Here is a 25,020-nt window from a genome sequence, read left to right on the forward strand (position 1 = left end):
GTAGAAGGGGCTGGAAGGCCAGGAAAACAATGAAGCTTCAAGGGTGCAGTCACAAGGGTCCCCTGGGAGATCCCTTTCCCTGGTGGCCCTGGAGGGAAGGCAGCTTTGGGTCACTCCCTGCAGAGGGAGGGTAATGCAGGAGGCTTGGCCTGGGAGTTGGGACCCACAGTACTGTGGCTGGCTCACTCTGATCTGGGAGTCACCCTGACTCCTCTGACCCCCAACGTCCCCACCTGCAAATTGCAGGGTAAGCTTTGAGGATTTGTCACTCATGGAATCCAAGCCAGTAAGAACAGACACCCAGTTCCATCCCATTCCCATCTCTCCCTCTAAGCACCATGGAGAATGAGAGACCATCAGAAATCACCCCAGGCCACCCTGGCAGGAGACATGTCCCCATCTCACACCCTGCTTAGCTCGTGCTGACTCTGTAGCAACAATTGCACAGGCTGTCACTGAAATGCACCCAGTCAGCATGGCCTCCTGTGAGCTGGGCCCCAGCTCACCTGCATTCATCCTGCACACTTCCTCTGCCCGCAAGAGCTGCCCAGCGAGGTGCCCGGCCCTGAGCCTGCCACTGTGGCTGTCCTGACGATGAGTTGTAGAGCATGGAGTTAGGGGTGGGTGATCCACGCTCCATGGAATCTCATAATCAAGACCTGGAGAGCCCTTTGTGTCTCCCAGCTGGATCGATACTCTTACAAATCCTAATAGATGGGGGCTGACCCGTGTCAAGTGCCTGTTACACCTCAGGTACCATGTTATACATTTTCTAGGCACTGCCTCATCTCATCTTCACATTGTTATCTTTGTCTGTGACAAGGAAACTGAGGCCCAGGGGTGGGAAGTGCCTTGCCCAGGACGTGGCTGAGCCAGAACTTGAACAAAGAGCCTGTCCCTTAAGCACCCCTGTCACATCCCTTCCATGAGGACCCGCAGGACGGACCCAAGCTCTGCTCCTGTGCATTTCAGGGCAGGAGGCATGCCACCCAGATCATGCAGTGGGGGATCAGGGTTAGGTCAAGCACCCCAGATCCCAGGACCTCCCACCACCTTGGGCCCCCTGGGCTCACAGAGGCCCTTTGCCTGGTGAACTGGAGTGAGCCGGCTGACCATGCCCTGTGATGTTAGAAAGGTGTTCAAGGCGAGGAATATGTGTCTCCAAGAAGCCTGGCCAGGGGGTGGCCAAGGGGCTGCCTCAGGGTGCTTCTGGCCTGGTGAGATTGTCCCTTATTTACTGTTGTTTCAGCTGCCCTCCCCACCCTTTCCACAACCAGAAAGAACAGCTTTGCAAAATCAGTCAATGCTGGATGAAGGAGAACCTAGAAGGTGTTACAGGATTGATCTGGGTGGAGTCCCTGCATCCTGGGGGTAGAAAGATTGGCCTTATCCTGCAGCCTGTATACCAGGAGGGAGAGCAGGTGGGGAATGGAGCCCCCTCTCTGCACTTCACAGAAGATGAGGGAAGCCTGACCCATCAGGCAGCTTCGTGCTGTAGATAGCAGACAAAGAAGTGCTTTTAACACATCAGCCTCTCAGACACTCACTATTTATCTCAGGAAATGTAAGTGTTTTTCTTTCTGTCTTTTTTTTATTGTTATTCTTTTCTCTGCTATAAAATGCTCAGGGAGTAGCACAGAAAGAGATGAAGGGCTGATACACTGGGAAAGCTCATTTTTAGAGGATTTGATTGATCTCTATCCGCTGTGCTCTGGCTGAGCGGAGCATAGTGCGCGTTGGGTTGGGACGGGCAGGTCCAGGCTAGGCAGTGGAGGTGGACACACTCGTGGGTGCTGAGGATGGAGGCTGGGCAGCTCTGGCAAGGGGGCACCCACCGGGATGAGCTTCTTTAGGGCAGGGATTGGGAAAGTGGGAGACAAACATTTCAGGCAGGACTGCCCTTAAACTAGGTCAGGAGAGGTCCCTGTGCTTTAGAGGATCCCCCCCCTTCCTTTACCAAGCTCCATCCACAGGGTGAGGACTCTGCAGGGCCCAGGGAAGGGGGACTGTGTGCCCCTTTCACCTCACTCTGGGACCCCAGAATCCTCTGTCTAAATGACCCTGAGTCCATCTCTAGGAGCCTGCCTGCCCCTCTTGCCCAGGTCTGGGCTGCTGAGGTGACCGGCAGGGTGAACGCCACCCCCAGGGCATAAAGACACTCAGGCCAGAGGGCAGCTGAGGTGTGAGGGATGCTGGGCTGTGAGGGCAGCTTTTGCAGTGGGGGGAGCCACTAAGTCTAGAGTCAAATTAAACTCCCACCCCCAGCAGTGTCATGACATCTCTGCTCAGCGCCCCCAGGCGGGGACCACGCTGCTTGCTTCTCTCTCTTCCCGTGAGCCTAACATGGGCCTGGCTCCAAGTGGGGACCTGGTGAGGGCTTCTCAGGGCTCATCAGGGAGGAGCAATGGCTCCTCAAGTGCACCCAGCGGTGGGATGGACAGAAACCCCTGTGTCCAGGCCTTGGTCAGCTCAGAGCTCTCCAGCCTCAGCTCCGTCCCCCATCAGAGAACCTCCAGGGACCCTCAGGGAGACCCATGGATAATAACTAGTGTGCAATTGTCTCAAATAACATTAGCATTAAGCAGGGCCCCTTCGTCTCCATGGGGCACAGGGGAAGCTGCAGAAGAAACTTTCCAAGAAGGGCGGGAGGCATTGGGCAGCTCCCTGGAATGAGGGGCGGAGCATCCAGCACCATGGGGTTCTGCGAGGTGGGCCCGCCACTGCGTTTCTCAGAAGCCCTGTCTCTCCTGGGAGTTGTAGTGGCCGCCATCTGCCTGCCAGACCTGAGGAACCCGGGGTCTGTCCTCCTGGTGCGCTCCCTGCATCCAGCCGCCAGGGAAGCAGAAAGAGGCTCGGCTTCCAGGTCAGGCCCTGGCTCATCCATGCACTCAGAACCTCCAGCTCTTGCAAGTTCTTTTTCAATTGAAAATACGGAAGCAGCCGTTCACACCATTATGGGCGGTGGTGGTGTCTTAATCAGTGATGTTATTGGACCACTCACCACTGCCGGTAGTCAGAAACATCAGTGGTTCTGCCGGAAGGACTCGGTGGAATGAAGAAGCACAAAGGCTCTGCAGCAGACCAGGCCGGCTCAGCCCTACTGCACCACAGAGAACCCTAGTTTCCGAGAGTCACACTCTCCTCAACTGCAAAATGGAGCTCAGTGTCCCTGTCCACAGGATGAGGGGAGGATGAAATGTGCTGCTGTCCTCCGTGTGCCCCTAGACCCACCCTCACCCACCTCCTCTGCTCTGTGCCCGGGAGACTGACCTGCAGGGGCAGCACCGACAGGGCCCTGCTCCCTCCTGGGGACCCGTTTTCTGTTGGGTCCTGGAGGCCAGGGGCAGGAGGAGAGAGGTCAGGTGTTGGTTCCCCAGGTCCTCCCGCTGACCACGCTTGGCAGTGGCGGCATCTCTCTCCTGTGACCCCAGCTCCATCGGACAGCCCCTCTCCTGTGGCTGCAGCTGTCTCTGGGGTCTGGTAAGTGCCCCCTTCTTTGGTCCCTTCTGGACTGGGATGGCACAGCTCCCCACTGTCACTCACCCCAAGTGCATCAACATCCCCTGTTGGTTTCCTGTATCCCGCCCACACCTTGGTACTTGTCCCTCCATTAAACATTTCAATTACCCCCTCTTGTGTCTGTTCCCCGCTGAGAAACTGACCAATAGAGTTTGGGTTTTTCTTGAATTCCAATGGGAAGAGTGGGCTGGGGGCAAGAGTGGGAGCCAGGAGCTGCTCTGAGTCTTGGGCAAGAGCTGCCTTGAGCAGGAATATCAGGAAACCGAGAAATTCCTGCAATTCTCATTATCCTGCATCTCTACAAGGCACCAAATTAAGGCACTAAACCAGCAGCCATAATCCTCATCTTTTCATCTAATTGTTTCGGCACCCATACACCCCAGTAGTGTGGGGAAGGTCCTGAGGCAGTGCAGTGATGCATACTTCCTCATGAGTAGATCCAGCTGAGGTCCATGGTCATGACCTGTGTGTCCCTCCCTCTAGCCCTGGGGTCAAGAGGTGGGTGGAGTTGGGAAGCACATCCTGGTGTGAAAGCCAGGAAGTTCAGGGGTCTTTTCCCAATTGGCCAGTTTTGCGTTTAGGAGGGTTCAGCTGTGGGGCACTGGGCAAGTTGCTTAACCTCCGTGAACCTTACTCTCTTCATCTGGGAAATGGGTTAAGACCAGCATCACAGGGCTGGTGTGAGCCCTGAGTGAGGTAACCCAGGTGATGTGCCTGGCCCTCAGCAGGGGTTCCACATGGGTGAGCCCCGTCCCACTGTGTAGAGTACTAAGGATGCTCCTAGAATGCAGCCCCTGCCCCATTCTCCCTTTGACATCCTCATGTCTGCCTTCGTCCCATATCTGGACAGTCAAGGCATTGGGTGGATGGTCACCAAAGCCCTTTTCAGCTTGGACAGTATGGGGCCCTTTATTTCCTTACCGAGCAAGAGCCTTGCAGCCCGAGCCCTGAACCACTGCACACCCAGCCTCAGGAGCCTGTCGAGGGCATTCAGGAGACCCTGAAACCTCCCCTGCTGGGCCCCTACAGCTGCAGGGAGGAGAAGACAGCCCCGCTGAGTAAGGACCCGCTGTGTCCGGGTCCTGGGCTCACAGGGAGGCCCTCTTCCCGCTGAGGTCACGTGCCTGTCGGCAGGAGGGAGCAGAAACCACAGGGACAGACCCTGGGCCCCCAGGCACCCCTGGGAGCAGGGCGCTCACCCGGAGACCCGGGAATAGACACGCTGGGTGCCTGCGTGAGTGCTGGGCGCCTGTGTGAGTGCTGGGCAGCTGCGGCAGCTCTGGCCCTGCAGCCTGTCAGCACCGGGAGCAATTAGAATCCTTAAAAAGCCCTCATTATTTCTCCCAGGGCCGAGGCACCCTTTGGAAAAAGGAATGTTTCCTGCCAGATCGTCCCCTGAAAGTGCGTTTGTCACAGGCTATTGTGTAAATCCGTGTTTGCCCCATTTGAAAAGATGTGATTTATCCACTTGACTGGCCTTAACACTCCCTCTCCAACCTCAAAGTGTGGCCGTTATTAGGAGCCCAGAGAGGAGCCATGAAGCATGACAGGGCGAGGTTGGTGAAGTCACCCCCTGGGCTCTGAGCCCCTCTTCTTCGTGCTGCTCAGGAGAACCGGAGGGGAGGGGACGGGATCGCGCTGCTCAGGACCTGGGACACTTCAGGACGCGGGTCGGTCCTCAAGGAGACAACCTGGGATGCCGGATAAAGGTCCAGCGTCAGGTCCGCTCGTGCCAACTGGCTTGTTGAGGTCCTACTATGTGCCGGCCCAGATGGGGGTGAGGGTGCAGCAGCGAACAGACGCGGTCCCTGCCCCCAGGATCTGACGTCTGGAGTGGGGAGGCAGGAAGGAACAGGTAGACCATCATCCACGAGTATCCCAGGTGGGAAGAGGCTGGAAGAAGGTAAACAGGGTGACGTTATAGCATCTGGCTCTGGGGCTGGGGATGGACAGTGACAACCTTGGACTGTGGGGACAAGGAAAGCCTCTCTGAGAAGGGGACCTTTAAGCGGAGACCTGAGGGATGAAGAGGAATGGCCTCTGATGCACATTTCAGAGCAGATGAACCACCAGGTGGGGGCATCCTGGGCCAAGGCTCTGGGGTGTGACAGCCTCTATGGAAGCTCTGGTGACGAAGCAGGTAGCTCCACCTGGTAGGACCAGAGGACACTTCAGCCAGGTGACAGCAAGCTATTCGCTGGTCCATACCGAGCATTTCACGAGGTGGGGAGAGTGAGGGATTTCCAAATGAAAGACAGAGACAGAAAGACCTGGACCCGGGCAGGCACACGTTAGAACAACCAGCCTCCAGCGTAATGGTGGAGGGTTTCCTTGGGAGGCGTCGGTCTCGAGCAGAGCTATGAGGAATGGACTCTCTCTGAAGGCAAGGAAACCCATTGTTTAAGCAGAAATCAAGTCAGCGTCTTCGAAAGTGTTAGGTCCTGCGACTTCTAAGGCCTCTTCCAGCTCTAAACCGCTACAAGCAACAAGACTAGCTTGGGCTGTATTTGAATGAAAGTTCAGACTTGCTGCACTTGGCTGCATTTGGTTTGGGTTTCCCATCCTCACCCCAACCATCCAGAGGCAGGAGGTGTTCGTACCCTGAATTCTCTGCACAAATGCAGAGCTGTGTGCTGACTGGGCCCCCGAGTACTGGGTCCTGGAGGGGGAGTTTTGGGGGAAAGTCACAGAGACCAGGGCTGGTGGGGGAGACCCGAGCCTCAGTAACCAAGGCTCTCTTGCATGGGGACCTCACACAGATGGACACAGCCGAGGGCAGGGACTCCCACCCTCCTACAAACAGCTTCTCCACTCAGCTCTACGGCCCAGAAGCGCCAGCAGCACCTGGACCGCCCACTGCCCCTCACCCAGCACCCTCGGGAGCAGCCCGCAAGGCCTGCCCCCAATAACCGGCCCCGAACCAGGTCAACCTCCCTCCCCTTCTATTTTATTTTATTTTTTTCCCCCTTCTATTTTAGATCAACCCAGTCAGGCTCCCCTTGGGGAGCAGCAGACTCTCATTTCTCTCCCGGGCTCGCTAAATTGGTAAGACCCTGTGCCTGGCCCAGCAGGCAACAGAGGGAAAAGTTTCCCAGAATTTCAGGTCCTTTGATGGAGAAAGTCTGCCTAATAAATAATTGAGAGGTACCTCGGCTTCCCGAGAACTGTTCCGAGCGGTAAAGGCGCCTGTTCCAGTTCCCTCAGCAAAGCAGAACTTCTGAGCACTCCAGCAGAGGTGAGGAAAAGCCCTTACTTACAGATGAGTCAGGAAAGGCAAGAGGGCTGGGGTGGAGAGAGGCTGGAGGCACCAGAAGAGGGTAGGCGCAGGGAGGGGGCTGCTTCAGGGAAGGATGCAATTGTGCCCCATCCTGAGGGCCCTACTCAGTGCCAAGTGCCTATGGTCAGGATCCCATCTCACCCCCAAATGACCCCATGTGGTGAATCCTTTCCCTGCAGACCCATTGGACAGATGAGGAAACTGAGATGCAGGTAAGCTGAGCCCTTACCTGAAGCCTCCACTGGGGAGGCCTGGACCCCGGCCTGTCAGACTCCAGCCCGCACGCTCTTCACGTCTCTGCTCACCTGGAGGCATTCAGAGACCCATAGGATCCTGGAGTCTTCGGTCCTCTGGACCCTTAAGCTGTGCATTGAGAGATGAGTGTCCAGAAGAGCTGAGTTCGATTCCCGCTTATTCACTGCTCTGGAAAAAATGGAGATAATAATCCCAAGGTCATGGTCTTATTGAAAGGGCGGATGTGTGACATGTGGAACACAGGGTCCTGCACAAAATAGATGCTCAGTGAATTCTGAGTATCACCCACAATAACACACGTTGCTCTAAGAAACCAACCCCAGAATGTATAATGGCTCCAATGCAACAGAAGTTTTATGTAAACCCCAAACAGTATCCTTGAAGGGTGGGTGCCACAAGATGGCAGGAGACTGGGTCTGGGATACCTTCTTGGTGGAGGCAGTCTTGCCAGCCTGTGCCCTCTATTGCCTTCTTGGTTTGCACACTTTGATGAAGCAAGCTGCTGTGTTGGAGAGAACCCTATGGGCAGAAAGAGGGGGCAGTTGGTCCTCTGCCTGTATCAGACTGGCAAAAAAAGCTAGGGAGTTCATGGGATGATCTCAAAGGCCTGGAGTGGAAGTCACATATGTCACTGCTGCTCATATTCTATCGTCTGGAAGGCAGTCACGTGGTCCCACTTACCTGCAGAGGAGGCTGGGAGATGTAGCCTTGCCATGTGCCCAGGAAGAAGAAGAAACATATTTGTGGAACAGCTAGACACTCTCTACCACACCTGGCAAGGTGAAACCATGACCCAGGACACCCGGCAGGTCAACAGTGGAGCCCTCCTTAGAGCCCAGGCTCTTCCCTCTACACGTCACATGGAGTGTGGTAGAGTCACAGGACTGGCCACGGGGACCTGAGACAAGGTCCACCTGAGTAGGGAAGGGAGGCTACAGGTGGTCAACATGTTGCCTTTGCTGCCTGCAGGAATTACGGGTTGGGGGCAGAGAGCCACAGCTCCAGGGTTCTTGGCTGTGAACTTGGTCCAGATGCAGAGTTGGCCTCAGGGCCCCCTTGAGATCAGTTTCCTTATCTGTCAATAAGTCTGCAGTGAGAAGACTGGTCACATGCGGTCATCTGAGTGAGATCTTTGATGCACTCATACTTGTTTGTCCCTTTACTCTCTGGGTCCTGCTTCTCTGCTGGGAAGATCTGATATAGTCAAGCTACAATACTTTGGATAATGCTGGTTCAAAGGATACCTCCTTCCTAGGGGTGTTCAGGTACAACAGGAAGCCTGGGAGAGGGAAGACGATCATGCAGGTCATCTCAGCAACAATTCCATAATTCAAAACAATTGTGCAGAAGACGTAAAATGGCATAGGAAGACTTTTATGACATAGTAAACATAAACAGAAGATTACAGAACAGAATGCACAGAATACTCTCCTTTTTTATTTTTATTTTTTTTTTGCAGTATGCGGGCCTCTCACTGTTGTGGCCGCTCCCATTGCGGAGCACAGGCTCCGGACGCGCAGGCTCAGTGGCCATGGCTCACGGGCCCAGCCGCTCTGCGGCATGTGGGATCTTCCCAGACCGGGGCACGAACCCGTGTCCCCTGCATCGGCAGGCGGACTCTCAACCATTGCACCACCAGGGAAGCCCTCTCCTTTTTTTATTTTTAAATAGATCTTTATTGGCATATAATTGCTTCACAATACTGTGTTAGTTTCTGTTGTATAACAAAGTGAATCAGCCATATGCATACATATATCCCCATATCCCCTCCCTCTTGAGCCTCCCTCCCATCCTCCCTGTCCCACCCCTCTAGGTCATCACAAAGCACCGAGCTGATCTCCCTGTGCTATGCTCCCACTAGCTAACTATTTTACATTTGGTAGTGTATATATGTCGATGCTACTCTCACTCTGCCCCAGCTTCCCCCTCTCTCCTTTATTTATGAGAAAAATATAAACATATATAAACACATATGTTTATATAACCAATATTTGACAGAGTGTTTTTTTGGTGGTGGTTATTATGGGTGGTTTTTCTCTTTTTCTTTCTGCCTGTCTGCATTACCTGTAATGAACCTGTATAATATTTATATGAGGAAGAAAATACTCTTAAAATAAAGGTTGACATATTGTTGTCCCTAAGACTGGATGATGTCTCAAGACAAAGAGATTCTGACCTTTTGTGGCTCTAAATCTTAGACACTGATGGGTCTGAAAATGAGCTGAGATCACTGGATCACTGGATCCAGATCACTGGAAGGTCAGGACTTCTTTTGCCTTTGAGATCCTTAAGAATCGGTGGTCAATTTGAAAATGTTTTAGATTTCAGCTTTCTTAGGTTTGTGATCCAGTTATGCCTTCCTAAATAACAAAGACATCATCTTGATTGATCGGAGTACATGTGAAACATTTCAATCACACCGCATCAGTCTGCTATTGCTGTGTAACAAACAACCACAAAAATCTGAGTGACATACAATAATAAGCATGTATTCCTCACACAATTGCAAATTGCTTGGCAGTTCAAAGCTGAGATTTTGAATGCAGGTCTGCTCCATTCTCAAGTCTGTAGGGTGGTGAGTGTGGGGGAAAGGGATGCAAGGGTCAGAGTGGGCAGGGTGGAGAGGGGAGGTCTTGCAGACCATACAGCAGAGGAGGTTAAGTTTTATTCCAAGTGCAATAGGAAGGCCTTGAAGGTAGTAGATGTAGGTGCCATGGATCTGAAAATTTTACCATTTTGAGAATTCTCTTTAAGAAAAAGACATAGAATTTGGAATCAAAATTAGCTAAATAACTAGTTAATAGTTATTTAGAATGAGCAAAGAAATTATAATAAATTGTAGGTATCAAAAAGCAAGCAATTACCAGAAAACATAACAGAATTGAGGAAAATCTCACTCTATTTATTACTTAGCATCTTGACACTCCTTCCCGGCTTTCATTCTCCCCTGAATTGTTTGGGCTGCATTCTCTATATTCACATGTTCTTAAGACAATGATTTTGTAATATCATCTTCCGTGGAGAGAATAGAAAGTTTAATCAGACTTTCCTCCCACAGAGCCTGATTTTCACGGTTTTCTACAGGGGTAAGGTTGAATTTTTTTCACCTTCACAGTTCATTACAGATCATGCCATGTAAATGTTCAGGACTGTTGTCAAATTTGGGAAGCCTCCTGTCAAGTTCCTCTTATATCTGAGCAGTAAGATTTCAGGGCATAGCAAGTTTTCCTTGCAGTTTCTAATCCTAATTAATCTTGGAATTGACAATGTTCATTAATCACATTACATGGGGCCCAACTGGGGCCTTAAGAGGGGCCTGGAGAGTCAGGGTCCCTGAAGCTTAAGCTTCTCTAGCCTCTGGTAAATTTGCCTTTGTCTGGAGGCTCTTATGGGAGAGGGAGATTATCTAAGCAGAGGGGCTGCTGGGCAGAGGACAGCAGACTCTGGAGGCTGTGGGGTGGATGCAGGAAGCAGGGAGTCAGTTAGGGGGCTTAGTTCAGGCTCCAGGCAAGCAGTGGTGGGGCATAAGATTCTGGGATTTTCTGGGATGTGCTAACCTGGAGAAGGAGAAGGGAGGCCTCAGAGTGGTCCAGATCAGATCTGTTACCTGATTTCTCTCTTTCGTCCATGTCTCTGGGGGCTGATCCTAAGCAGACCTCCTCACTCAAGACTACCACCCCTCATGGAGACCTGGAGCCTCAGCCCCTACCAAATTGACTACAGATGGAGGAGCCAACAGGGACATCATTCTGACTTGTGACGTGATGAGGTGCTGAGCAGATGAGTGCAGTTTGGTCTCCTAATGAGCTCACTGGGGACTTGTGGAGGGGTGGGGAGGAGCCAGGCCACAGAGGAGGTGGGAGGAGAGACCACACTCTGTCTGTGAGGGAGGGAAGAGGCTGCTGGGGCACAGGAAACAAGGCTCTCGATGGTAATACCTAGCAGGCCGTCACTGCCCTGCCAGCTGCAGACTGATAGAAGCCAGAGGATTTGGAAATGGATTTGTTGACAGTGGAGAACCTCCACCTCTCACTCCCGAGCCAGGAAATAAAGGCATTAGGCCAATCTGTTACGTTAAGGAAGAGAAAGAGCTCAATAAGTTGCCTGAGTGGAGGGCAGGTGTCACTGCATTGAGGCTGAAGTTAGGGGACATCATTGGCCATGGGTGGCCTCTGATAGCTTTGAAGCCACTGTTATTCCCCACTTGGGTCCCTCAACCAGGGTCACGTAGTACCTAAAGCCCACCCACCTGCAAAGACCATGCAGGTTGGACCGGGCATGGGGATGAAGCCAACGCAGGACCAGAGATGGGAGGGGATTTCAGTGGGGGAGATGGCCCTGAGCGACATGAGTAATGTTTGTTTTAGTCTCAATTAGGGTGGAAATTCACTGAAAACAGTAACAAAAAGGAATGAAATATTGGAGGGAAAAACTCCATCTTCCACAATACGAGTAGAACCAAGGGCTGGGTGGTTGAGGATGCAGGGGGTGGTGCAATTCTGCAGTTTTAAACTGCGAGGAAAGACTATGCCTCATTGAGAAGGTGACTCTTATAAGTTAAATTGTGTCCCCTCCCAAATTCATATTCATGTTGAAGTCCCAATCCTCAGTAACTCAGAATGTGGCCTTTTTAAAAGATACAGTCCTTACAGAGGTAATTAAGTTAAAATAAGTTCATTAGAATGGGCCTTAATCCAGTATGACTGGTGTCCTTCTACAAAGGGAAAATTGTGAGATAGACACACACAGGGAGAATGACACATGAAAATGAAGGCAGAGATTGGGGTGATGCATCTATAAGCCAAAGAACAACGAATATTGCCAGAAAAGCACCAGAAGAGATAGGCATGGAACAAATCCTCCTTCACAGCCCTCAGAAGGAACCAACCCTGCCAACACTTTGATCTAGGACTAATCACCTCCAGAAGTGTGAGACAGCAAAGTTCTGTTGTTTACATCACTCAGTTTGTGGTACTATTATACAGCCCTAGCAAATTGATACAGTGACATTGGATGAAATACTTAAAAGAGATGAGGAAGTTGGCTAGGCAGATTCTGGAGAAGATGTTCCAGGCAAAAGGAACAACTAAGGCAATGGCAGAAAGAACAGGTGGACAGCAAGGGAGGATGACTTCAGGGGTAAGTGGGGGGTGCAGAGCAGGAAGACCTCACAGTCCACTGGACACCTTTGGATTTCACGTTGAGTGAAATGGGGAGACACAGCAGGGTCCAGACCTAACAGTTTCACAGGTCCACTCTGCCCACTGGGTAGAGAAGAGCACAGGAGGGAGGGGGAAGCAAGGGGACCAGGTGGGAAGCTACTGCAATGATGCAGGTGAGAAATGATGGTGGCGCAGGGCAGGTGGTGATGGGGATCAGACTCTGGACCCATTGTTGATGGGAGAGGAGATAACAGGGTTTGCTGGTGAGCTGGGTGTGAGGTATGAGGAGACGGAGGACTGCGAGGCTTCAGGTCCAATCAATTTCAGGATGGAGTTGTTGTTCACTGGGCAGGAAAGATGAAATCTAAGGTGTGCAGTCCTTGAAAGGCAGTGACCTGGTGATTGGAGAGAGGACAGGTGAGTTGATGGACAGGCCACAAGGGACTGAGTTCTCTAACTCAGCATTGCAGGGGTGATGATCTGAGAAGACAGCAAGCTGGCAAACCATTGACATTCTTCACCCTTGGCCCCCTTAGCTCTGACAGCCCAAGGGAAAGAGGCATGAAGGAGGGTGTGGGAGGGACATCTGGGCCACAGCTCATAGAGACTTAATGAGATTTGCCAAGAACACGCCCACCTGCTGACCCTGAAAACTGAGGAAGATCGGTCCCCCAGGGCAAAGGAAATGATGAATTTGCTCTGAAGGTGTTTGAGATGGTGAACCCAAACAGAATGTAAGGACTACCCAGCTCACTGCCCCACCCAGCCCCACACCAAATGGCCATCCCACTGAGATGAGGCATGACCAGCAAGGAGAAACACAAGACCCACACACAGGAAGTGCCTCCTGCTAACAAAAGGAAATGCACACTTGAGCAAAAGATGGAAGAACTTGCCTCCTAAGAGGAATTACCCAAGATCCAGGATCAGGATGACTCAGTACAAAACAAAACAAAAACTCAAAGAAGAGAGTGAGATTCAAAGAAGAATTATCTGTGGAAGTTATAAAATGAGAGAAGAAAAATGAGCTGGTCTACCTCTTAGGAGAGAAATGAAACAAATGAAAACATTGCAGAGATGAATGTCGCATAAAAACCAACCACAAAGACGATATATCATAACTGGAGATTCTATCAGGGAAATAGAAATCGGCTTCAGGAAATCACTCAAGTCAAAGTGGAAGAAAACAAAGTTGTAATAACGAATGCAATGAGGACAAAGGACATGAGAGACAGAACAAGGAGATCTGGTATATTCATAATGTTGCTGAAGAATAGAATACACACACATGCACACATAGTTTCCAAAGAACCCCAATATGTTATACAACATCAGGCTACATTTCCAGGGCACTTGCTTTGTGGCAGGACCGGGGCTAGGAGTTCAGAATCCCAGTTGCCTTTGTGCCAGCTACAGGTAAAGAAAGCAGATGATTTGATGAAAATAAGAGAAACAGGATAAATGCTAAAAAAAATAGGGCTTCCCTTGGTGGCGCAGTGGTTGAGAGTCCGCCTGCCGATGCAGGAGACACGGGTTCGTGCCCCAGTCCGGGAAGATCCCACATGCCGCGGAGCGGCTGGGCCCGTGAGCAATGGCTGCTGAGCCTGCGCGTCCGGAGCCTGTGCTCCGCAACGGGACAGGCCACAACAGTGAGAGGCCCGCGTACCGAAAAAAAAAAACAAAAATAGAAAATTTCCTCTGGAGTGTGGGCTATCATTTATTGAGTCACATGTCAGACACTGTGCATTATTGTATGTGTATGTGTGTATCATCAACAGGTTGGGAATGAGTTGTGTATGAGCAGCATATGATGGAGCCAGAATTCAAGAGCCAGGTGTGTCTGCTTCCCAGTTCATCCTCCTTCTCCTTGAGTGTGCTGCCTTCAGTCTCACATCAGCTGCAAGTCATCCATCATGTCTGTAAGGAAAGCACCAGCGATGGTAAATCCTAGGGGTCTTGTTATTAGGGCTTATTACAAGGGGTCTTGTCCTCCTGGGGCTGGGGAGGAGGACATGACTGATACCCGTGTGAAGAGCACAGGTGTGTAAATAATTTCCATACCCAGGCAGGTGGGGCTTGGAAGAACAGTAAGCAAACTCATCAAGCAAAATTACAATCCAGGGTCAAGTCTCTTTGCAAGATAAACAGTGGAGTATCCATCAAACCGCAGCTGGGGCCCAGGATGAGCTAAGAATTCAGGATCACAGGATAGTGGGAGAGACCAGCCGTTAGAGGGGACACGTGCCAGAGGAAACAGGGTAACAGGTCTACTGAAGAAAGAACATTTGAAGACCATTCTGTGCTGAGCAGAGGAGAAATGCAGGCTGCCTGCCTCTGCTTTTAAGATGGCCTGATGGAGTTCGCTACCCTGCTTGTTTAGCCACAAGCACAGAATATACGATGTAGGAATGATTGCGCTGGAGCTGTGAGTGGACGTGGAACTGTAGCACATAATAGTTCTTTGAGTCCAGGGCTGGGTCCCTTAGTGTTCATCCCAAACTTTCACTTGCTTTTTGGCAGTATTAAGATGCTTCTGATTCCTTATGCCTCCTTTGCCTGGTACCCAGGTTCCTCACTTGGGGTCAGTATCCCAGAATTCCACTCATTAAAAGAGGGAGCTGAGGAGAAAACCTCGAGGATCGCCTTCAGAGTAGACTCAGGGAAAGAGACAGATACCGAGTGGACAGATGGAGAGGTGTGGGCTAGATGAGTCGGGGGCACAGAAGCCAGAGAAGAGGGTTGGAAGGAGGAATCAAGTTCTAGGAGGCTAAGGGCCAAAGTGAGGGTTTGGTGGTGAGAATCGGAACTGAAAAGGCAGTTTTGGCAGCATGGTGGGCTAAGAAGCCAATTTGCAAGAGCTTCAGAAGTAGTGGAGGAGGAATAAGAACATCTTTCCAGGCAGCCCAAGCCCCAGCATTCATTCCTGCATCAACCCTACACCACCAACCCACCCCCACCTGTGTGTCTCAGACTACCTGCTCCAGCGGGATAAACACTTCCCATTGCCTTACTTGCATAACCTTCTTTGCACCTGTGTGTTGACCTTTCATTCTGGAACACCTTCCTCCCCTCTCACCACAAAACCCTGTTTTGGAATCCAGATTCTTAGTATTGGAAGAGACCTTAGAAATCACTCAGTGGTCAACTCTTTCATGCAAAATTTAAAGAAACTGAGACCAAGAGAAGAACATGACATGTAGAAGGTCACACAGCAAGAGAATGGCAGGGTATGTCAGTCATCTATCCCATAATACTGCTGCATGATAAACCAGCCCAAACTTGGTAGCTTCAAACAAAAACCATTTTCACTCATGTCTGTGGCTCGGCAGCTATGGCTCTGCCGACCTTGGTTGGGCTGGGCTAGGCTTGGCTCCAGACCATGGGTTTGGCTCAAGTTCACTCCATGAGTCTCTCATTCGTCTGCTACCAGCAGGCCAGACAGGGCATCCTCTTTTCATGAGGTCAGAAGAAGCACAGAGGGCAAGCTCAGCCACACACATTGAAAACCTTTGCCTGCATCACATCTGCTAACATCCCACTGACCAAAGCAAGGCACATGGCCAAGCCCAAAGCCAAGCGGCTGTTCCCAATGTTATACACAATGTTAAGACACAAAGAACTTATAGGCAACCATATGAACGTGCTCACTACCCAGAGAGGCAATCCACAAAAGAAGATTGAAATGGCCCATAAGCAGAGGAAAAGATGTTTTTCAACTGATCAAAGAAATGCATGTGCAAAGAGAGGTTTGTTTTCCATTCACCAGATAGGTAAAGATTAAGAAAATTGACAAACCCACTTAGCTCATTGGAAAATGGACACCCTCATGCCCCAATGAAAGCAGTGCTAATTGATTTAACCCTTTTGGAAAGGCAGTTTGGCAATATGCGTCAAAATGTAAAATGAGCTAGTCTTTTTTCCTGATCATCTCACTTCCAAGGAGTCTATTGATGGAAGCAATCACGTAAACTCACAAAAAAGAGGTGTGCTGCAGTGGTTCATTGGGGTGTAGTTTATTTCATAAGATCAAATAGCCATAAGGAAGGAATTGATTTGTTAAATTAGTGCAAATCTATAAAATGGAATATAATGCAATGATATAAAATGATGTAATTCTGCAACTATTAAAGTGGAAAGACATTCACAATACCTTGTAGAGGAAAAACAAAAAGTGGGCACAGACCCAGAAGCCCATTTATTGGTATCAAGAAATATAAACAGGATAGTGACCAAAATGTTAGCAATGGTTCTACTTCAGTAGTACAATTTGGGGAAATGTCTACTTCTTTGTATTTTTCCCTAATATTTGAAATGTTTATGATGACACACACCATTTTATAAAACACAAAACTTTAAAAGAAATGAATTCAGTTTAAGCATTTTTGCTCTGAAAAAGACATGAAGAACAGTTATGGTAATAAATCGCACTAAATTTTGAACAGAAAAAAAATCTTTATAATAATTTTCTTTTTTAGTTGGTTTTCTGGTAAGTTAACTGGAAAAATTTTTTAATGTAACTTAATTAGCCCTGCTTTGAGATTCAATAGAAGTATTAATTTTACCATGTGCTTTGAAAGTGCTTTCTTTAGTGCTCTTTACTTTGGAGGGAGGAAGGCGCTGTCTACCAATTACTTATAGGTCAGAAGCTGTCACATGACAGCTGTTTCTGACTGTTTCTGCCTGGGGACCATATTCTAAGCACAGTCACGGAAATGCAAGAACACATATTCAGAATCACAACTCCAAATGTATGCTGACTCCAGTCTGAGCTAACATTTATCAGATATTTACGATGTTCTAAGGACGTGACATCCTTGGTTTCATTCACTTTTCATGCCTACTCTTTGATGGAGGTATATTGATTTATGAGGAAACTGAGAATTGCACCATTTAAGGGACTTAACTAGGATCCTGAGGTTCGTAAGTGACTAAGTTCCAGCAGGAGTCACACCTCACCCCAAAATTCCAGTAAACGATGGAAGGTACCAAGAAATAAATCTAGGAAACTATGTGCAAGACCTTTAAGGAGAAGATTATGGTACTTTATTGAAGGACATAAAGGAAAACCTGAATAAAGCGAGAGATATAACATGCTTATAGATGGGAGGACCAATAGTCTAAAGATGTCAATTACCCTCCAAGCAAATCTATGAATGCAGTGTAATTACAATTATTAAAATTCCAAAAGAGCTTCAGGTAACACTGAGTGGCTGATTCAAAAGATCATATGGGAAATAATTTTGAATAACAAGGACAACACACCCTCCCCAACACCAAGGTTTATGATAAATCTCTCGTTTTTCAGACAGTGTGGTGTTGGTTTAGTTCAAGGTAAAGAGGCCAGTGGAGGGACGAGAAACAGATGGGATGTGTGCAGGGACTCCATATACAATAGAGAGAGCATTGCAAATAAGAGAGGAAAGATAGATGGCACAATAAGTCATGCTAGGAAAGTGACTATATGTAGGGGGAACTCCTTATGTCTTATAGGAAAGGTAACTGTGCAAAGTAAAACTTTACTATGAGAACTATGAAAAATAAAACTTAAACAGTAAGAAAAAATAATTCTCTTTAATGACCTTAAAAGGGAAAGAATTTCTTAAACAAAACATGCAAACGTCCAAACTGTAATGGAAGAGATTGATAGAATTGAATACAATAAACAATAAAATTAAAAACTTGTCTATGATAGAAGAATTAGTCAAAGTTGAAAAAGAAAAAAAAATCACAGCCTGGAAGAAGATATTTGCCATGCATATCACCAATTAAGATTATCATCCAGAATACACAAAAATTTCTTACAAATAATAAGAACATGACAAACTATCCAATAGAAAAATGTATACAGAGAAAATAGAAATGCATGACCGATAATCAAAAGATATTGATTATCTAGTGACTTCCTCACTAGAAGTCAGAGCAATGCAAATTAAAATAATAGGGATATGTCACCTCACACTCTCATGCATGGCAGGTGAAAGTGTACATTGTTGCATACACTGAGACTTGGCAATGTCCTCCAAAGTCAAAGACATTCCTACTCTAAGACTCAGCAATTCCACATCTACGAATAAACCACAGAGAAACTCAGGCACATGTGCACAAGGAGACAGGCAAGGGGGTTCCTGCACCATTGTGTGCCGTAGAGACAACATAACATTCTAAATATCCATCACTAGGAATATGGCTATATAAATTGTAGTGTAATCACAAAAGGGAATACTACAGAGCAGTTAACATTAATGAGTTCTGTTTGCAGATATCAACCTGAGGGAATCTCCTAGACATCTTGGTGAGTAGAAGATGTCTGTGGCAAGAAGACATGTGTGTGTCACTATGGAATAATGACTGTGGAGGCTGGTTCAGCCCCAGCATCAACACTTCTAGCTTTGGTCCTTGTGTAAGTTGTCTTAACCTCTTTGTTCCTTGGCATCCTTGTTGGGGATAACAATGCCAGGGTTGTGGTGAGTAGGGAACGTATTACTGCATGGAAACAACTTAGAATGGAGCTTGGTGCACAGTAAGCACTTGCCAAATATTAGCTATTTTGGAGATATACATATATGATATCTTAGAAATTGTGGTCCCCTCTGTGGATGGAGGGTAGGGAATAGGATTGCATTCAGAGTTCAACTGCACTTGAAATATTTTATTTCTTTAAAAAATAAGGATAGGGGCTTCCCTGGTGGTGCAGTGGTTGAGAGTCCACCTGCCGATGTAGGGGACACGGGTTCGTGCCCCGGTCCAGGAAGATCCCACATGCCGCGGAGCGGCTGGGCCCATGAGCCGTGGCCACTGAGCCTGTGCGTCCGGAGCCTGTGCTCCACAACGGGAGAGGCCACAACAGTGAGAGACCCGCATACCGTGAAAAAAAATAATAAAAAAATAAAAAGTAAGGCTAAACAGATAGCATGAGAAATTTCCTTTATGATGACGTAACAGTTCGGTAATGGCCACATTGGCAATGTATGGATCTGTACTTCCCATAAAACGGCAGAGAACTTCACAAACAGCACACGTACACACAAATGAATACATATAAAAACTGGTGAAATCAGAATAAGGTCTGTATCTAGTTAATAGAATCGTGCCAATGTTTTTTGGTTTTGTTTTCATTTTTTGGTTTTGATGTTATACTATAGCAAAATAAGCTCTTACAGTCAAGGGAAGCTAGGTAGAGGGTACCCAGGAAGCTCAGTGTGAAGAGTGCCTATTAGGAAGCACCCCGAGATCCACAGCTGTGGGAGGGAGGGAAGGAAGCAGGGCTGGTGGGGGAGTTGGGGTCTGATGCAGTCCGGAGGGTGGCCTCAGCTGACCACAGGGAGCATGAGAATGAAATGGCCCAGGGGAGTGGTCAGCCTGGGGCCTTAGTGTTGGTCCTCTGTCCTGCCCCCTCTAGTCCTGGGTGTGTATCTGGGAAGAGCGGGATTGCAACGCTTCTCCAGGAGAGGGAGTTCCTGGAGAGCGGGCATAGGGGCTGAGGGGACACTGCCATGCACCACCCAGACACCCCTATCCCTGAAAGAACTTGCCATCCCACTTCCTAATACAGGCCCTTCATGCTGAACTTCCTCCCAGACCATTCCCAAGGCACCTGCTGGAGGAGGGACACCAGGGTGGAGGCCCAAGGGGTTCCTGGGGGTACATGAGGAGGCCAGATGAGGCCAAACTGCCCTCCAGGCAGGATCAGAGTCCTGTGGCCTTGCAGAGCCTGTGGTGAGAAACTCAGACGCTGCCCCATGAGGGCTGCCCAGGGCCCAAGAGCAGCCGGGGAGAGAGCAGGCGGGGTGGCCATTGGGCCGAGGTCACGGCAGCACTTCCCGTGGCTCATCTCTTACTTTTAGCCCAGGTGCCTCTGTGACAAAATCAAATACCTGAAGCATTTTCACTGCCAACCCCCTGGTTCTGCACTGCAGAACTTTGTCAACAGGGGTGAATCTGGCTTTTTCCCTTCCTGTATCCCTAACTTCTTTCTCAGAAAGTGAGAAACCTGGTGCTCATTAACCTCCCATTTGAAATCAATCTTCCAATGCGGCCTTAGCTGCCCGACTTCACACTCCCCCCTGGTGTGAGCCCACCCCCTCACCCCACTGCTTCCCAGTGTGGACACTCCCTACTCACTGGGGTAATTTATTCCATGCCTGTGGTAAGCACTTAATAATTGTTCATTGGGTGAAAGAATGAATGAACGAATGAATGAATGTTAGTTATCTCCAACCCCTAGCATAGTGCCCATGGCAGTTTATAATACTTATATTATTAATAAATGAACAAATAGATATGAGAAGAACAGTAGAACCCAGGAACTCATAATTTAGCACAAGTCAGGCATGAAGTTTATCCTTCATGCATCTGCAAACAATGTTCTGCTGAACCATTTGAAAGTGTCGGCAAGATTAGGAATGGCATGTCTGTCCTATTAATATTCATAAATTCATTGCCCAGAATTGACTTCAGTGATGATATAAGACCAGGAGGCAAAGACTGATGTGGGGTCCTAGCAGTATGAGAGGAAGGTCAAGGTCAGAAGTGGGCCTCTTGGCTCTGCTGCTCAGGAGGTGCTCTCACACTGCAGGTGGACATAGTAATAACAATAAGAGGGTAATGATAAATGATGGAGATTTGTGTGTGTGTGTGTGGACAGAGCCACCCTAGGAGTTGAGTGCTATGGTCATCTCTATTTCTCAGAGGAGGAAACTGGCTTTGGGGGGTCTGGGGGACGAGAGTGAAGGCCACGCAGAGCAGCCCTCGGACCAGCACGAGGGGCAGAGAGGAACAGCGGCCAAGACACTGAAACTGTAGACCAAGGAGCCACGGACAGAAGTGTGGGTGAAACAGAAAATGGAGATACTTTCCTTGAGCTGAAGAAGCAACTGGCCTCCAAATCCCCCCATCACTATACAAAATATAAGGATTTCAGCTCTGGGATGCCTCACAGAAATCAGTGTCCTCTGTATTGATGTTTCCTTGAGAGGCGAACTCCCCACAGGAATGCTCTTTAGTGTGCTTGCCTAGGGAGGAGCTCTTGAATATTTAAGAACTCCCTCATTCCAAACAGAAGCCTCCGTGCCTCTCTGAGAAATACGACAGTGATGGTGTCTAGGACCCTGAGAAGTGGCATGCCTCCCTTTACCCAGCTTCAGGACGGAGCTCACCAGTGGAAAGTCTGAAGAAAGAGTTGGATACAGATCGGCCTTCCCTGGTGTGCAGGATCGTAGATCCTCGAGAGCATGTGAAAGAAAATGACTTAGATGTTGTTCTCAGCCCACAGAGACGAAGCTTTAGAGGACGCTGCCACGTGACCGCTGCTGTTAGCTCCTGGCACTCAGGAAGCCCACTGGATAAAGACAGTGATGTGCTCTGTCTGCTTGGCGGATGAAGGATTGGCAGTGGGAAGATAATCTCCCCTCGGACCTTTGAGAAGGATTGCTGTCTTAGCCATAAGGACCTGCAAGACTTGAGAGACAGAGACTGAGAGAGGGACTACAAAGACAAGCGTTTCAGGAGGGAGTTTGTGGATAGTAAGCGTGTCTTTGAGCGTAGAAGAGATGATTCCTACACAGAAGAAGAACCAGAATGGTTCTCAGCTGGACCCACAAGTCAGTCTGAAACCACTGAGCTGACTGGCTTTGATGATAAGATACTGGAAGAAGTTCATAAGGGGAGAAAAAGAACAAGGCAACGGACAGCCTCTGTGAAGGAAGGCATAGTCGAGGGCAATGGAGGAGTGGCCAAAGAGGATGAGGTGGAAGTCGTCCTCTAACAGGAGCCTGCTGCTGATCAGGAAGCGCCAAGGGATGTCGTCTTGCCCAAGCAGTCCCCAGGAGAATTTGACTTTAATGAGTCCTTCTTTAACCTTGATAAGGTGCCATGCTTGGCTTCGATGATAAAAGATGTTTTGGGAGAAGGGTCAGTCTCTGCCGGTTGGTTCCCTAACCCGAGCCGATCAGGAAGCCGATCCAGCAGTCTTGGGTCAACAATGCATGAAGAGCTGGAGAGATGTGCAGGTCTGGAACAGGCTATCCTCTCTCCCGGACAGAACACGGGGAATTATTTTGCTCCTATACCATTAGAAGACCATGCTGAAAATAAAGTAGATATTCTAGAAATGCTACAGAAAACCAAAGTGGATTTAAAACCCCTCCTTTCCGGCCTTTCTGCAAATAAAGAAAAGTTTATAGAGAGTTCACATTCAGGGGTTGTGCTTTCAGTGGAAGAGGTAGAAGCAGGGCTCGAGGGCTTGGAGGTGGACCAGCAGGTGAAGAATTCAATGCCCTTTACGGCAGAGCATTTAGAGGAGACCCTGAGCATTGTGAGCAGCAATTCACAGCTCAGAAAAGATGGAGATATGACTGCGTTCAACATGCTAGTGAGCACCATGAAGGCAAGTGGGACTCTGCCTTCTCAGCCCAAAGTCAGCCGAACCCTTGAAAGCCCCTGCTGAGATTCCAGGCCAACCTGTCCCTAAGAACATCTTGCAGGAACTTCTGGGTCCACCTGTTCAGAGACCTGTTTCTTCCAATCTTCTGAGTGGCCTTATGGGGAGCTTGGAGCCTAAGACATCTTTACTGGGCCAAAGAGTACCCTCTCCTCCCTTGTCACAGGTGTTTCAGTCAAGAGCAGGCTCAGCAGACTACCTTGGTCCCAGAATACCGTCACCAATTTGTTTCACACCAGGACCACAGCAGCTTCTCGGAGATCCATTCTAAGGCATGCGCAAGCCCATGAGCCCTGTCACAGCCCAGATGAGCCAGCTAGAATTGCAACATGCAGCTTTGGAGGGGCTGGCCTGCCACATGACCTTGCAGTGCAGGCAACAAACTTCTACCGGCCTGGTTTTGGTAAACCGCAGGTGGACAAAACCAGAGATGGATTCAGAAGCAGGCAACCATGAGTGACCAAGTCTCCAGCACCTGTGCACCCAGGGAATTCCTCTTCCCCTGCCCCAGCCGCCTCCATCACAAGCATGCTTTCTCCTTCCTTCACTCCTACCTCAGTGATTCATAAGATATATGAGAGCAAAGAGAAAAGCAAGGAGGAGCCAGCATCTGGAAATCAGCTCTTGGTGACAGTAAAGAGGACACTCAGAAGCCCAGTGAAGAGAATCTCCTGTCATCCAGGTCTGTGCCCACCACTGATTGAGACTCTTCTCCCACTATAAATCCCAAACTGTCAACCCTACAGTGGTTTTCATCTTCCACCCCGCTATCCCAGACCAAACGTTACACCAAAGAACAAAATTATCGACCTAAAGCAACTGGGAGAAAAACACCCACCTTGGCGTCCCCAGTTCCAGGAACACCTTTTCTCCACCCTGACCACAAAGTCCCCCTTGTACCCCATGTCCACATTGTTCAACCTGCTCTCCAGCTTCACCCAGGGTTGGTCCAAATGATGCTGGCCCAGGGAGTACATCCACAGCATCTTCCAAGTTTTCTCCAACCTGGTGTGCTTCCTCCTGGGGTGGACCTGAATCATTTACAGGGAATATCTGGCCCAATCTTGGGTCAACCTTTTTACCCTTTACCTGCCACTAGTCACGCTCTCCTAAACCCTCATTCTGGGACACCTCTGCATCTGGCATTGATGCAGCAGCAGCGACAGCGCTCAGTTCTTCATCCTCCAGGCTCTGGTTCCCAGGCAGCTGCTGTCAGCATTCAGACGACTCCTCAGAATGTGCCCAGATGGTTAGGCGTGCCCCATGTGCACTCCCAGCTAGAGCGCTGCCCCAGCCATAGGAGCAGCTCCCCCCATGGGCCTTGCCAAATGGTGTGGCTCAGATGTGCAAGAGCAGCCCCTGCCCTCCATGCCTGCCAAAGTCATCAATGTGGATGAATTGGAGTACCGACAGTGAACAGGGCAGCAGGCTTGCCTAAGCGGCTTCTCATGGCACCCTGGTTAGGACTCTGCTTCCTCATCTCATGTTGGTTTATGGGCTTTTACTTTGTAGCACTCTGTGCGAAGCTGCTTAATGGCACCCAGGCACCAGGTGTGGTCTACATTATGGTGGAAGGAACTTAACCAATCCAGTGGAGCCTACATGGTCTGAATACAGGATGCAGTGTTGTCAGTCCCGGAAACAGTCTTTTTTTTTTTTTTTTTTGTAAGATATGTGAATGAAGTGTTGATGTCTTCACCAAGAGGTGGCACCTTAAGAATTCTGAGGAAATAAATGTATAGACCCTTATGTACAGACCTGTGTATAAACAACTTTTGTACATACATATAGGATAGCTTTTTTGAACTTATACAGCTGTATGAAAAAGTAGCTGATATTAGTTAAGCCTATGTCAACAGTTTGGATTTTTTTTTTGCCCTTGTACATCTGGAACTTTTTCTTTTGGTTGATTCAAGTTGCATATGCTAAGTGTGAAAAGAAAAAAAGAAAACTGGGTTTTGTAAACAGGGCGGATTCTAGTTTGCCCCTTCTTCATGTTGGTCAATCTTTTCTCAGATGTTGAAACTCTGGCTCCCATTATGCTTGGTATTTATTCCTATGATCAGAGAGATGGAATCGTTGGTCTACGGTCACTCAGATTCATGGTGAACAGTACGGCATGTGCATCTAGAATGTTGGTTTCATAAGTTCACTTTCAGGAAATGCTCCTGCAGGAATGATCATGGGCCTCAGGATACCATGTGTTTAAACTGAATGGAGGGGCTTCCCTGGTGGCACAGTGGTTAGGAATCTGCCTGCCAATGCAGGGGACATGGGTTTGAGCCCTAGTCTGGGAGGATGCTGCGGAGCAACTAAGCCCATGCACTGCAACTGTTGAGCCTGTGCTCTGGAGCCCACAAGCCAAAACT

At 49.1% G+C, this 25,020-nt stretch overlaps 1 pseudogene across 1 annotated transcript; it reads left to right on the plus strand.

Moving 5' to 3' along the window:
- Positions 1-2,693: 2,693 nt before the first annotated feature.
- On the plus strand, positions 2,694-24,067 carry LOC307181989 (eukaryotic translation initiation factor 4E transporter-like; annotated as a pseudogene). The gene is made up of 5 exons: positions 2,694-2,810; positions 4,487-4,577; positions 21,016-21,118; positions 21,229-21,427; positions 21,914-24,067. The product of its transcript is annotated as a eukaryotic translation initiation factor 4E transporter-like (transcript).
- Positions 24,068-25,020: the final 953 nt, after the last annotated feature.

Source organism: Stenella coeruleoalba, assembly GCF_951394435.1.
Source record: "Stenella coeruleoalba genome assembly, chromosome: 1".
Classification (NCBI taxonomy): Eukaryota; Metazoa; Chordata; class Mammalia; order Artiodactyla; family Delphinidae; genus Stenella; species Stenella coeruleoalba.